The sequence below is a fragment of the Arvicola amphibius genome, chromosome 12 (genome assembly GCF_903992535.2).
Source record: "Arvicola amphibius chromosome 12, mArvAmp1.2, whole genome shotgun sequence".
NCBI lineage: Eukaryota > Metazoa > Chordata > Mammalia > Rodentia > Cricetidae > Arvicola > Arvicola amphibius.
The window spans coordinates 123,814,466-123,829,459 of NC_052058.2; positions in this window are offsets into that span (position 1 = coordinate 123,814,466).

Consider the following 14,994-nt stretch of genomic DNA (forward strand, 5'->3'; position numbering starts at 1 on the left):
TAACTGAGGGAGACTGGAAACAAGCCATGCCAGCCCACCACCCCCAGAAACCATAGCTGTATGCTGTGTTCTTTCAGCTTCTTCTGGCTCTGACATAGTATTGGCTTCCTTGCTTTTCTCAATGCTACAAACTCCTTCAGGGAAAGAACTGTGTGCTTTATAGAGACAGCGTAGGTTCCAGCACAGTCATGTGAGAGACCGCTCTCAAACCAACATAATACCGCACGTGTTTGTTCAGAAGGAATACAAAAAAGCACAGGTGGACTTGGGAGAAATGAAGGGACGATGAGGCAAGACATTCTTTTTTGTTCTTCACCAGGGAGGTTTGGGCACAAAACACATGTTTATAGAAAACACCACAAGATACTAGAACCCATGTCAGATTTAATCAGAAGAGGGACAAATGGGTGATGGGAGAGGTCGGGCTGAGACAAATTTTCTGGAGTCCACAAGATCCAGATCTATAAAAATCCCCACCCTAGAAGGACTATCATCCTCACATGATGTTCCAGGCAAGTGCTTGCGTCTGATAACACCCAGAGGTTTTGTGGGAAGATCTAGGCACAAATCTATACACCAGAGTTCAGATCTAAATCTACTCCCCACTGTCACACACAAGCGAGTACAATAACCTTCACATGATGTCTTCAGTAAGTTCCCATGGCAGATAACATCTCATGGCTTTACTGAGAAGAGTTGGGGACAAACTTGCTTAAATATAATGCATGCTTTATTTCAAAAACAATTCATTTTTTAGTAGTTTTAAAACAATGATACTGAAAACCATGTTTTTCATGTGAGCATTTTTGCTCCATCACATCACCCCTCCCCCAAACGATGCTCATTCCAAACTCATTGAGAAATTAGCCTAAATTAGTCATGATAAGGCCTCCCATTCACTGTGTATTGCGGTGGCCTAAAAACACATGAATGGGGAGGCTTACAAGGCTTCTCTGTAGCCCAGAAAACATTTGTCTCAGTGTGCTGCAGAGTTTTCAAAATTCAGACTAAAGAATACAATGATTGCTTCATTTTTAGTTTTGTAGGGTGTGTAGGCTTTGTTAACTTTGTGTTCTGAATCTTACAGATCCCTCCTAAAATTCCCAAGATAGTTTTACAGGTACTCAAGGGGCTAAAAGAAGGAAGGCTTCACAGTTGAAAGCACTGGCTCCTCTTCTAGAGGACTGAATTAAATTCCCAGCATCCACATGGCAGCTTGCAACATCTGTAATTCCAGTTTCAGGGGAGTCAACATCCACTTCTAATCTCCTTAGGTACAGGGCATATAGTGCACAGATATACATACAAGTAAAACACATAAACAGAAAATAAAAATACGTCTTTTAACAAACTTTAAGTACTCAGTTACACTTGGAAGAACCTAGACTGTAGCTTATGGTGTCCCCTTTAGATGAAAGGGGACAAGAAGGGTGCTCAAGATGCGCCTTTCTGCTCAGACAACCAAGCAAATGGAGAAAGGGCCTCTGCCTGTGGAAGCACAGTGCTCAGAATCGTTGGGAATCACCAGGAGAGTGGTTGTTCGGGCTTTTAAGATGGAGAGATTATCCTATGAGTATCCATTGTGATGAAGGAGACGGGCCCTGAGCTTGGACACCGCTGCCCACCATGTCTGCTGTCTTGTTTGCTTGTGCTGTGTACAGAGGCATTATCACTGTCTCATTCATGGCTGCCAATCCTTTTTCCAAGCAGCAAGTCAAACAGGGTTTGTTGGGACCATTGAACACAAAGCCTGGACCATTTGTCTAATTTAATGATCTCTGAAGAGAACCTTTTATAAAAGGGTTTCACTGAGTCTGCATCAGGGGAAGTTAGCCAACATGATTAGCCTCTCTTCATTGTTTCTGTAATTGAGCTTGGTGGAGCAGCCTGCCTTCCACAGCAGTCAGGAAGACTCCAAGAGAAGAAAATGTGACCGTATGGAAGGACCAAGAGAAGAAAATGTGCCTGTGGGGACAAGGATGGCTAGTCTCAGAACAGAAAAGGGTTCTCCTCTCATCTCCAGGAAATGCAGTCTACAGTGCCCCAGACCCCACCTGGAAGAGTCTCATGAGGTACTTTCCCAGATGTGCCAGATGTAGGGATGCTCTATAGACTCCAGTGTGGGGAAAATAAATCAATACAGCCCCAGCCATTCCCTACAGAGGGTAGTAGCCAAGCCCTTAATTGGCCTTTATTCTTCTCTAGAGAAGGATACTAACTATTTATGATGAGACATTTGTAATGCTTTCAGGAGGGAAGCCAATGTGCCTAGAATTGCCTGGTATACATGACAGGATTCTAGCTCATAGGGTTTTGCATACTGACTGGACTTCATGTTCTACACAGTTGGGGTTTGTTTTGGCTTCCTTTGCAGCATTTCTAGCGCATGGCTCTCTAAGAGGCATACTAGACAACAATCACTAGAAATCACACACACACACATAATGAATCTGACTTGCCAAGTTAGCGCTTCTTATGCAGAATGGGCCAAGGGGACTCTCAGCCAGGTGTAGCCAAGAAAGGAAGCCTGAGGGTACCCCAGACTGGCCTTTGTGCTTTATAGGTGACAAGAGTAAACACACAGCCACTCAGTGAGTTCAGAGCCATTGAGAGCCCCTGTGATCTCCCAGACCACGAGCTCCAATTTCTCCCCCTTCAGCCGATGTCATGCTCCCTCCGCTGAAGCCAGGTAATGCACCCAGACACACACCCAAGTGCAATGCACCCCGAGACACACATCTGAGTGCAATGCACCCCGAGACACACACCCAAGTGCAATGCACTCTGAGACACACCCAAGTGTCATGCATCCAGAGACACACACCCAAGTGCAATGCACCCCGAGACACACACCCAAGTGCAATGCATCCCGATACACACACCCAAGTGCAATGCACCCCGAGACACACACCCAAGTGCAATGCACCCCGAGACACACACCCAAGTGCAATGCACCCCGAGACACACACCTGAGTGCAATTCACTTGGCCAAAGGCACAGAAGAAGAAGCTTCACACCTGGTCAGCTTGTCTGAAACCCACCCACAAGGGTAGTGGGGATGGCTGCTTGCCTGTGGAATAAAGTCACTGAAATACATTTTGCAGTGTTGTAAACCAGCCTTATATGTGTCTTTATGCAACTCCCCCAGAAAAGGTGTGTGTGTGTGTGTGTGTGTAGGGGGGTGGTTGAGTAAGGAACAGAACTGCAGGAACACAGGAAGGGACCATAGTGTCACTCCCTAAAACTTTGTATGGGAAATGCTATGAGAAACAAATCTGTTTGACCACACAATCCAATTCATGTAACATAACATGTAGTAAAACCCTGTTACCTGCAGTCAACCGAGTCTTCTAGTGCAGTTCAGTTCCTCCTGAAAGTACTGCAAAAACCACGGTCAAGGTCATCAACCAAAGACAGAGTCAAGGATGCAAGAGGGGTCAGCTGTAGCTTGCAAAGGCTTAGCTTGGCATGGTAGCACCATAAGAGGATGTAAATCTGTGTCGTAAGCCAAGCCACACTTCTGAAAAGCTCATTCTGGCTCAGCCACCAGTTTCTGGACTAAGCATTCAAGGACAGGGAAGGTCAGAGCCACTTGTGCCACCTGAAGCTTATTCAGTGTAGGTGCCCTGTTAGAAAAAAATAATGTAAGCTTACAAATTCAAAATGACAAGGCACTTCCCAGAGTCTTAGGGGCTCCAGCAAGTAAGAGGCTCTTAAATCAGTGATCCCCAAACTTTGCTAAACACTCAGGGAGCTTTGTTAAAAACAAACAAACAAACAAACAAACAAACACCCAGAACCTAATGCATGGCCAGAGAGGGTGACCCACATTTATAATAACAACTCCCAGGGGTGGAGGCAGTAGGTTTGGTAGTTCAAGGCCAACCTTAGCTACTCAGCAAGTTTAAAGACTGTCCTACAAAAGTATAAAGGTCCAGTTTGTGTCTCATTGCCAACTAAATTGGTAGGTCTAGGGTAGAACTGGCATCAGGTCTTAGAAATCCCCCTAGTGGGCTTGGTTCCAGGCCTATTAGGAGTCTGGGAATCTGCTATAAGCTTAGCTTCATTAGTTTCAAAAGGGAGGCATGGTGCTCATTCATTTATATAGCTAACACCAGAGAATGCCATATACCAAACACCGTACTCCCAGAATTAAGTACATACAGCCAGCAATCAATAAACGTTTGTTAGAGGGATACAGGAAGCCAGTCTGTCGCAAGTTCTGGGGACTAGAAAAAAGTGAGGAGAGGGGGGAAGGAGAAGGGAGAGGCCAACAAGCCTCTTGACATATTGGTCTGTCTTTGATCTCTCTTTTCCTGGGGAGTGAATCTGTGTGTGGAGGGATGGTAAGTGTACCTTCCTACGGAGAATCCAGAAGATGCCTGGATATTCTCACCTCACAGCTGCAACGCTGGCAACTCCATCTACCTGCACCCATGTCACAGGGTCTCAGCACTCCATGCACTACTCTCAAATGTGGGGGTGGAAGGGAACAGCTGCATTTTGTCCACAACACATTAGATATTTCTTTTGAATCGCCCACACACCCCCATCCCTGAAGTAATAAAACAGAGATCCCTATTGATTTTAATTTGCCTATTGAATTTAAAAATACCCTTTAAGAACAGCCTTGTGTTTAATTTGAAAAGAACTTCACATTTTAAATGGCTTTTTCCTATGATAGGGTCAGGTGCAGAAGGGTAGCTACGAGGCCCACCTCATGAGACCCACTGTGCTCTCCTTAACCCCCTCATGGCTTTGAGGGTTCTGCTCACTTAAGGCTGTGCTCTACAGTTAAGATAAATTCCAGATTCTGATTTCTTTCCCCGCTTAGGCCCCTTGAGTCCCCTGCACACAACCTGGATTGGCTTTTCCCCTCCCACCTCTGCTGTGGCAGGCTTGTTGGCATCGCCCACATCTCAATTTGAGAACTTCTGGAAAGCTAACTGGGAGCTTCCCTTTGCAGACGATAGAGCTGAGCCCCAAGCATCTAGAGAGTCGTCTCTGTGCTAGATGAGTGGGGACAGACATTTAGCTGCTGATCTTGTCACGAAGATGGAAGGCAGTGGGATGGTGTTAGGGCTGCACAGAAGTTGCAGGAAGAAGGACTTGTGGACCTCTTGGAGCCCCGGACATTCAACCTGGAGGACTGATCAGAGGCAGTGGCATGGACCGTGGTTTTCAATGACGGAGGAGGTGCTAACTAGCACCTTGTTTCTCTCCTATCTTGAATTCCCACCTCTTTAGTCCCACAAACAGCACAATACTTTACACAAGGTCAATTTCAGGTCATTACAGACTATGGAATGAATGAGTAAGCGTCCCTTACAGCTCGGTTTCCATCTTACCTCTTTTATAAACATCAACAAAGCACTTAGGGATAACACCCCAAAGGTCTCTGAAGAGATGGCATCTTAACAGAATCCATGCTAATATACAAGTTCTTCCACAGTGGACCAGCCCTCTGCCCACAGAAGCTCGTGAAGCCACGTGGAAACCAGTGCTAGAGTGCAGCTGGAGAGAACAACACAAGAATGAAGAAACAGGGCTGGCAGTACACACGCAGTGCATGGAGACGGGATTTGGGGTTCCATTTAGCCTGGGCATGTAGCAAGGCTTTGTCTCACCTCCCCCAAAAGCTGGTGATAGGAGGTTTTTTTTTTTTTTTTTAAAAAAAAAAAAAAAAACATGCCTGGCGGTGGTGGCGCACGCCTTTAATCCCAGCACTCGGGAGGCAGAGGCAGGCAGATCTTTGTGGGTTCAAGGCCAGCCTGGTCTACAAGAGCTCGTTCCAGGACGGGCTCTGAAGCTACAAAGAAACCCTGTCTCAAAAAAACAAAAACAAAAACCAAAACAAACAAACAAACAAAAACCAAAACCAACCAAACAAACAAACAAAAAACAAAAAAACCCTAACAAAACAAAAACAAAAAATCCTTGAGTTTAAATTTTAGAATAAGATGAAAAACTAACACCAAAGTTAGGTTTCCCCAAACTCCAGCACATGGCAAATAAACTTAGATGTGTTGTGGGAGAGACAGACTGAGGACAGCTCTGGACAATGCAGTTCCTCTGGTGATGGGCATCAGCTGCCACCTGCTTTCTGCTCCTGCCACATGGATCCCCAGGGCCGTAAGTCTGTCCTCCCTAGGACGGCACTCCCTGTGTATCCCTCGGAGTTTCTGCTCTGGGGGGACCACGTGAGCTCAGCTCTTCCCATGCCTACCTTTCAGCAGCCATCGAATGGCTTTCTTCTAGTTTTTAAAATTTCCAGAACTGCAAAGGGAAGCAAGTCTCTTAGCTCCTGTCAGCAACAGGCCCTTGAGTTTCTTTCTCAATCACTTTTCTAGATGAATTCAGAGAGGAAATAAGAAATATTTTTTTCTCTCTTTAATTAATTTCCATTCCTTTCAAGGCTGAGTAAACTCTAGGCCCAGAGTAAGCAGGATGATATGATTATGGGATGTATTAATCTCCCCATCTAAGGAGAGGCGGCTTATGGTTACAGAGCAGCTGGCATATTCTTCCAAAGGGCTTACAATACTCAGAGAACACCCTTCCAAGAGGCCAGCAACATCCTAAAAGCAAAACGCATCTCCAGGACTTGGTATTTGCTCCGTGTACTTCCCCTCCACTGTTCTAAAGGAACAGCCAGGCCCCGTGAAAACAGGTTCAAACAGGAACTCTGACTACCAATGCTTTCATATCACTGGGAACTCAAATGAAAATGTGAATTTTCCATTGTTCAAGCCTGTTCATTGTCATAGAATATATTTGGGGCAAGCCGTCTATATTTCTTTGTAAATTGAATACTACAATTAAAAAAGTGAAAGTAGCCGGGCAGTGGTGGCGCACGCCTTTAATCCCAGCACTTGGGAGGCAGAGGCAGGTGGATTTCTGAGTTCGAGGCCAGCCCGGTCTACAAGAGCTAGCTCCAGGACAGGCTCTAAAGCTGCAGAGAAACCTTGTCTCGAAAAAAAAAAAAAAAATGAAAGTAATTGAGGTCATTTAAAACAAGTCATCTATTTTATTCAAACCTAAAACAGATATGAAAAGAAATGAGTTTCATCTAGAGAGTTGGTTCTGGGGATCCATGTCAGTGGGTTTCTCTTCCCTTCTCTGTTGGGGGAAGTTAGAGAATTTTTTTCCTCCGGAGAATTGCTGAATTGCTTTCTAATTGCAAACTGTCCCTGGTTACAAGCAGAAGTCGGACAGCAGCCACAGTCTGAAAAAAGCATGCTTCTGGATTTGCAAATTCCCCAGCATTTCCAAATAGAGACTCAAAGGAAGAGGGACATCCTCACACACCTTTCCCAAATACAGGCTCAGGGAAGAGTGGCTCCCCAGAGATGCTAATTCTTCAGATGTTGAGGTGTCCATAGGCAGCATTAGGATCTAGTGCTGATTGGTTCTAATGGAGACGGTGACTGGCACAATAAAGTCATGGTGCTGGACTTGTCCACTGTGGCTGCACATGCAGTACCCACCCCACCCACGCTCTGAGCTTTCAATGCACCCTCCCTGCAGGCAGAAAGCCTATACTTGAGGAAGTCAAATTCCTTCAAAATATACAACCTCTCCATCCTTTCTGAACTTTCTTCCCATATTCTATCCTTGAAGCCTGTGTGCAACTGGACCTGAGCAGGAAAGTACCATTCGTATTGAAGAGACTTGTTTCCAAACCTCGGTGTCTCCTGCAATCATGAGTGTTGGATGCTGTGGGGAAAACCACAAAAGCCATTATAAACAGACCCCATGATGTCAAAGGAAAAACAGTTGGGGCAGCCACTTTAATAAACAGCCTTCTTTATTACAATAGGCTTGACGTCACCTGTTACTTATTGTTTCCATCACTAGAACACAAATCTTTGTGGGACAGGATGAAAGGGACATGTGGACTTTACTGAAGCATTTTAATAACCTCGTATTGACAGTAGATAGAAGCCCTGAACAAGGGCTGGGAACAGGAAATGATCTTAGTGATTTCATTATGGCTGGAGGGAAAGCCTTCCCAATGACAGCATTGGGCAGATGGTCTTCCACTTGCAAAGAGCCTGCAGGTCAACAGGCCCAATATTGATACAAGGCTGGTAAGTAATTAACAGGTGCCTAGCAAGCAAGGGAGTTTTCATGAACATATACTGAGCAGTGGAAGAGGAAGCTGGTATTTAAGGTTCCTTCAAAGAGTCTCACAAGGCAAGGTGTTTAGAGGCCGGAGGAATACATTGAGGCTGCAACCAAGGAGCTCTGAAAGTTTTGCTACAAACATGGCTCACGGAGAAATAGAGAGCATGACATACTCTCCAGTCTGCCTCGCCTCAAGTCAGTGACCGAATCCTGTTGATTCTTGATGTATACTTGCTCACATTAGTCCCCTTGTCTGTCACCAAAGCTTCTGGCCTGTGATGAGATGCCAGGCTTCTCACTGCCTTTGGTCAAACCCACTGAAGTGATGTATCACTGAGGACAGGGGCATCCTGAGGAGTCCTGTGGTGGCTCTTCAGAACCAGAATCAGGGTCTGGTAGCATCTTTTCCTCGCCTGCCTTCCCACTGCCAAGGCGGTTTCTTGTGCCTGCTATTCCCTACATCTATCAAGAATGGAATGTAGGCTGTTAAAAATGAGACACAGAAAAGCAAACACCACAAGCTCTCAAAGGTGACATGGAAGAAAAAATGATTTCATAATAAAGGAGATAATGGTGCCCAGAGGTGGTGGAAGCTGGGTGCAGAGTAGAGGGGCTCAGGGGTGAGCGCAGTTGGGCGGAACGCACGTCTAATGTTCTGTGACACAGCCAGGTAACTACTTAGCTGCATATTTCAAATTAGCTAACCAAAAGGATTTCTTTCTTAAATTCTCAAGAAAAAGCAATGATAAACAGGAGACAGAACAATTTCTCTGACTGTTCTGTGGCTTATGTAAATGTATTACAACTGTGTTACACCTTATAAATACATATAGGTGTGTGTTAATACTGCGTTTGAGAGAGAATCTTGTTTTACAACCCGGTTCGACTTGAACTCATGACCCTTCTGCCTCAGCCTCCAGCCTTGTGCTACAGTTCAGACTAATGAAAAAAAAAGACTAGAATGCAAATGACTGTCTAGAAGAGGACTCACGCCCAGGGTACTTTACAACAGGGAGCAGTCATACTCACAGACTTGAATCAGGAACTACTCTGAAGACCTAAGATGGAATATGAAGCCAGAGAGCACCTGAACACCAAGGCAGTGGCTCCCTTGGGCTGTTTCAGAAAGCTACTTCATTAGCACTGAGTAAGAAGCCACTCCAAAACTTACTGGCTCAAAACAAGCATTTTAGTTCCTACTCATTTGCATGTGTGTCAGGGTAGTAGACTACAGCCATGGTTCTCAACCTGTGGGCCAGGATCCGTTTGGATGGGGGTTGAATATCAGATATCCTGCATATTAGATTTTCACATATTTATTCATATCAGTAGCAAAATTACAGTTATGAAGTAGTAATGGAATAATTTTATGGTTGGGGTCACAACTTGAGGAGCTATATTAAAGGGCTGCAGCATTAAAAAGGCTGAGAACCACTCATCTACAGACTTCTGGTCACAGACCGAGCATGTACTTACTCCATTCATTTCTTGTCCTGCAGGGACTAACAGTTACCCAGGACATGTTCTCCTCCCAGCAAATGGCAGAAATGCAGGAGGCTGAATGCGCAGAAGCATCCTAACATTCTATTGCTTAGTGACCTGGGTCAGCTCAAAGTCAAGGGACAGGAAAGCATGCTTCATTCACCAGGGAGGCATAGCGAGGACAGATACAGAGGTAAGCTGAAAGGATCTGCCCACAGCTGTCTACCTCGTCTGTCCCCTGTGCAGTCTGCAGCATCTGCCTGAATCTTTATACATCTAGAGTATGAGCCCTCACTGGGCAAGACTTCTGTCTGCTCTGTCCACTGTGGTCTTTTCAGAATGCTGCCTCTGGGTTTTGTTCATCTGTCTTCAATGGCTGACTGGCTGCCCCAGACCATATCCCCAGCCTTACAAGTTACAAGTTGAGTCTGGTACCCCTGAGCCAACCTCATTTGCCAAGCTTTATTCAGACATCATTCCCCTTCTGTCAGACATGGTAACAAGGAAGAATGCAGGCAGCTCAGTGACAGAGAAGGGGACGCAGATAGGTAGATTCCTTTAGAAACCCTTCACAATCTAATCCATGTTTACGTATAGGCTGCTAGTATCATATGATGAAGAAGGCTGGCTTTAGGGCCAGGCAAACCTAGAGTAGATTCCAAGGCCTTATTTGCCAACTGTGTGATACTAGGCACGTGTGCAGACACTCTGAATTAGCCTTTTCCCATCTATAAAATAACGAGTGTTGCCTTCGGGAATCATTATAGAATAACATAAATATGTTAGTACAGTGGATGCCACATGGTAAAGCCTGAACCAATGGGGATCATTTCTATCACGAATCTTAGGTCCTGTGTGTGCCACATTCTTCTTCACCCTTACATATATTCTGTATCAGGCTCAATTAAGTTCTGTTTAGTGGATTGTACTTGAAGTACATACTTAGTCCAAAGTAGCTGCTGTTGATGAGTACAGACTCCTCCAGGTCTGGGTCCAGAGTCACACAGCCTTTCCTAGAACTGTGCTCCTTGCCAGAACCCTGAGGTATAAACAGTCAGGGTGAACCTGTTGCTCTGTGGTGCTGCTCGGTCACGGAGGTCTACCCATACCTCTGGCTGTGAAATGCACTAGAAATCTAGATTCCTTATATTTCACAGATGCTCCCTGGGCTGTCCAAGATGGGATCTAAGCAAATTTGACTTCATACAAATTAAACTAAGGTATACTACACAATTTTATCAATGCAGGCTTTGTATTCTCTGCAGATATGCAGCACAGACAGGATAAAAAATGAACCACAGAACAAAAGCTAGCACCATCTCCACAAAGGGTCTACTGTTTTCCCATGGTTCCCACTACTCTAAGTCAGGAATAGCTGTGGTGAGATTTTGTTTGTGCTATGTTGACTGAGGGGCAGGCAGACCTCTGTGAATTCAAGGTGTGGTGGCACACACCTTTAATCCCAGCACTTGGGAGGCAGAGGCAGGTGGATATCTGGGATTGAGGTCTACAGGGACCAGGTAGGACAGAAACCTCAGTCAACAGAATGGTGCCCACATGGACAGCTGCATCCACATAAAGCCTGAGAGAGATTGGGAAATAATTCTAGACAAAAAAAAAAAAAGTAAAGCACGGCTTATTGATGAGAGCACATTTTTGGATGGACTCCACTTGCTAGAGGCAAGCGCCCTCATTTAAGAGAGGCTTCCTGACTCAGCTTTAGCTGCAAAACCCTGCAGCTTTTAACAAAACACTTAAATGGTGTTGATGAAAAGATGACTGCATGCTTTTTGGTGGTGGCAGGGACCTTGAAACGCCATTGAGTAGTGGCAATAAACAAGGCTCCGGTGGTACCTCTGCCATGAGGCTGGAATCTCAGAAAGCTAAGAAATGGGCTAGATCCAGCTGTCAAAGTCATGGCTTTAATCCTAGTCATATTGTTTAGCAAATTAAAGACTCATGTAGTCACAAAAAGAGAAAGATATACAGTAAGAAGAGATTCAAAGAAGAAGAAAACCTCTACATGGTTTGCAGTGTGTTTAAAATATATACAGGCTTGGGAGAGAAAAGAAAACAGTTAAAGTCCTTAAAATAAAAAAGAGAGTAGTTGGGTGTGGTGGCAAACACCTTCAATCCCAACACTTTGGAGACAGAGGCAGGCAGACCTCTGTGAATTCAAGGTGTGGTTGCATACACCTTTAATCCCAGCACTTGGGAGGCAGAGGCAGACAGACCTCTGTGGTGTAGAAGGTCCTTCTGTCTTTGTGTTGCTTTTATTGGTTAATAAAGAAACTGCCTTGACCTAGTTGATACGGCAGAACTTAGGTAGGCGGGGAAGACAGAACTGAATTCTGGGAGGGAAAATGTAGAGTCAGGAGAGATATGCCATGGATCCATCAGAGACAGACGCTGGGAATTTTGCCAGGTAAGCCATTGCCATGTGGCAATACACAGATTAACAAAAATGGGTTAAATTAATATAAGAGTTAGCCAATAAGAAGCTAGAGCTAATGGGCAAGGCAGTGATTTAATTAATACAGTTTCTGTGTGGTTATTTCGGGGCTAGCCGAGCAGCCAGGAAGAACAAGCAGCCCCTCCTTGCAACAACTGTGAATTCAAGGTGTGGTGGCACACACCTTTAATCCCAGCACTTGGGAGGCAGAGGCAGGCAGATCTCTGTGAATTCCAGGACAGTCAAATATACACAAAGAAACTCTGTCTCAAAAAGCCAAAAATTTAAAAATAAAAATAAAATAGAGGTTAAAATAAAGCCATGTAAAGATAAAAAAACAAAAAGAGAATCTGGATACTGTATGTTATTATGTTCTCTTTGAATTGTTTAAATGATAAGGAAGGAGCAACAGCTGCTAAAAGATATCTGTTTATAAATGCTGCTGAATTAATCCAAGATAAGTATTTTGAAAATACCTTGACTTCAAAATTGAAGTCAAAAGGTATGTTACTTTGGAGAAGAGGTTTTACTTTTGATTCCACAGAAAATGAGAGGCTGTAGATTTATTCTGAGTTAAACAAATCAGGTTTGACCAAGGAAGACCACCTGAGATCTCTGGTAGGAACAGGTGACCCAGATGTCTGAGTTCTACATCCAGAATAGATCTAAGACTGCCGCCTGAGATGATCAAGCCTCACAGGATAGTCCAGTCATTACTTGATCATAACTCTAAATTTTCTTTAGGTCCCCATAAGATTATCAGCACCCCCAATCAGCAGGAAGTAGCCTGGAAAACTATGCCCACATTCCCAAAAAATGGACTATGGATATTTTCCTTTGTTTAGAATGTTGGTTACAAGTTGTTATGGATAATGGTCAGGAGAAAAGCTAAACAAAGGATATTAGATTCAGAGTTCTTGTTGCTTTTTTTTTTAAAGGGGGGAAGTGCTGTGGGACAATGGTCTGTACCCTGTCAATTATATCTTAAATAAATGCTGATTGGTCAGTAGCCAGGTAGGAAGTATAGGCATGGTGACCAGACAGGAAGTAGAAGTGGGGCAACAAGAATTCTGGGAAGAGGAAAGTTCTCTCTGCAGTTGTGACCCAGCCACAGAAGAAGCAAGATGTGATTGCCTTGCCAAATAAGGTACTGAGCCACGTGGCTAACACAGACAAGAATAATGGGTTAATATAAGTTATAAAAGTTAATAAGAAGTCTGAGCTACTAGGCCAATCAGCTTATAACTAAATTAGACCTCTGTGGGATTTCTTGGAACTGAATGGCTGGGGGACCAGGTGGGACAACAACCTTGGTCAACAGTGCTGTAACAACACTTGCCTGAAGATCAGAGTGTGGAGCTAGTCACACTAGCTAGCCATGGAGGCCAGGCAATGGTGGTACACACCTTTAACCCCAGCACTTGGGAGACAGAGGCAGATGGATCTCTGTGAGTTCAAGGGCTACATGAGATTGAATTAGTCTAAAAGAAAAACAGAGCTCACACCTTTGATCCCAGCACTTCCGATCACATCTCTTTAAACCCAGCATTAAGGAGGTGGAGACAGGAGTGACATGGCAGGGTGGAGAGAGGAATATAAGGTGGGAGGAGACAAGAGCTCAGGGCATTCAGTCTGATGATCTGTAGGGACAGGATCGCCCCTTTGGTCTGAGGATTCAGTAGAGGTAAGAACTAGTGGCTGGCCGCTCTGCTTCTCTGATCTTTCAGCATTAACCCCATATCAGACTCCGGGTTTTTATTAATAAGACCAACTAGAATTTGTGTTACACCTGGCCACAAGGACAATGTCTGACCAGCTTGTAGGTTTGACTAACCCAATGAATAAGCACTGAGAATAGCAATATCTTAAAAACTTTTCATGTTTGAGATTCCGATCGTTTCTTTCCCTACCTACTATACAACAAAACCACTAAAGACCTCCAACAAGACTGTGTTAGTGCCAAACCACATACTCAGTTTTCATAATGAGAAGACACCGACACTCCTCAGGGCAAGAGTCTCCATACAGTTTAGCTGGGATAATAAAGATAATTTTTATACATTTTATAAACACAAATCCTTCAAGGAGCACAAAGAACATCCCCTTAAATTCAAAGGTTCTGAGGAGAACTGAGATGGATTCATAAAGCTGCCCTTATTGTGTATAACTGAGACTTTTAAAAAGCCAATGAAGAACTCCAGTTAGTACCTGAAGTGATGCGGGCTGAATCCTAAGCACCTGGTTGGCTGTGCTAGTATCCTCATCAGGAAGCCCCGGTCGGAGGGACGAAGCACCAGGGAGACAGACTGCAGAGGCTGTTATGTTCCCTCAATATCATCTACAATCTGCTCCAGTAAATCACTCTCTGAAACAAAACCATGCATTTCCACCTCCAGCTGCGAACCACAGTGAGTCTCAGGGGAACAAAGGCAAAGTAACTGTGGTGTCAGCCAGGTGGTGGTGGCACACACCTTTAATCCCAGCACTTGGGAGGCAGACAGATCTCAATGAGTTTGAGGACAGTCTGGTCTACAAAGCAAGTTTCAGGACAGCCAGGACTGTTACACAAAGAAACCCTGTCTCAAAAAAACAAAAAAGAAAGGAAGGAAGGAAGGAAGGAAGGAAGGAAGGAAGGAAGGAAAAAGAAAATGGCTCCCAAAGGATGTGTGTCACTGTGGGGGTGGACTTTGAGGTCTCACCTATGTTCAAGCTACTCCAGTGTTTCAGTCAACTTCCTGTTGCCTGTAAGATGTAGAACTCTCAGCTCCTTCTCCAGCACCATGTCTGCCTGCACGCTGCCATGTCCCACCATGACAATGGACTAAACTCTGAACTGTAAGTGAACCGCCACAATAAAATGTTTTCCTTCATAAGAGTTCCATGGGCATGGTGTCTCTGTACAGCAATAGATAGCCAAACTAAAACCGTAACTA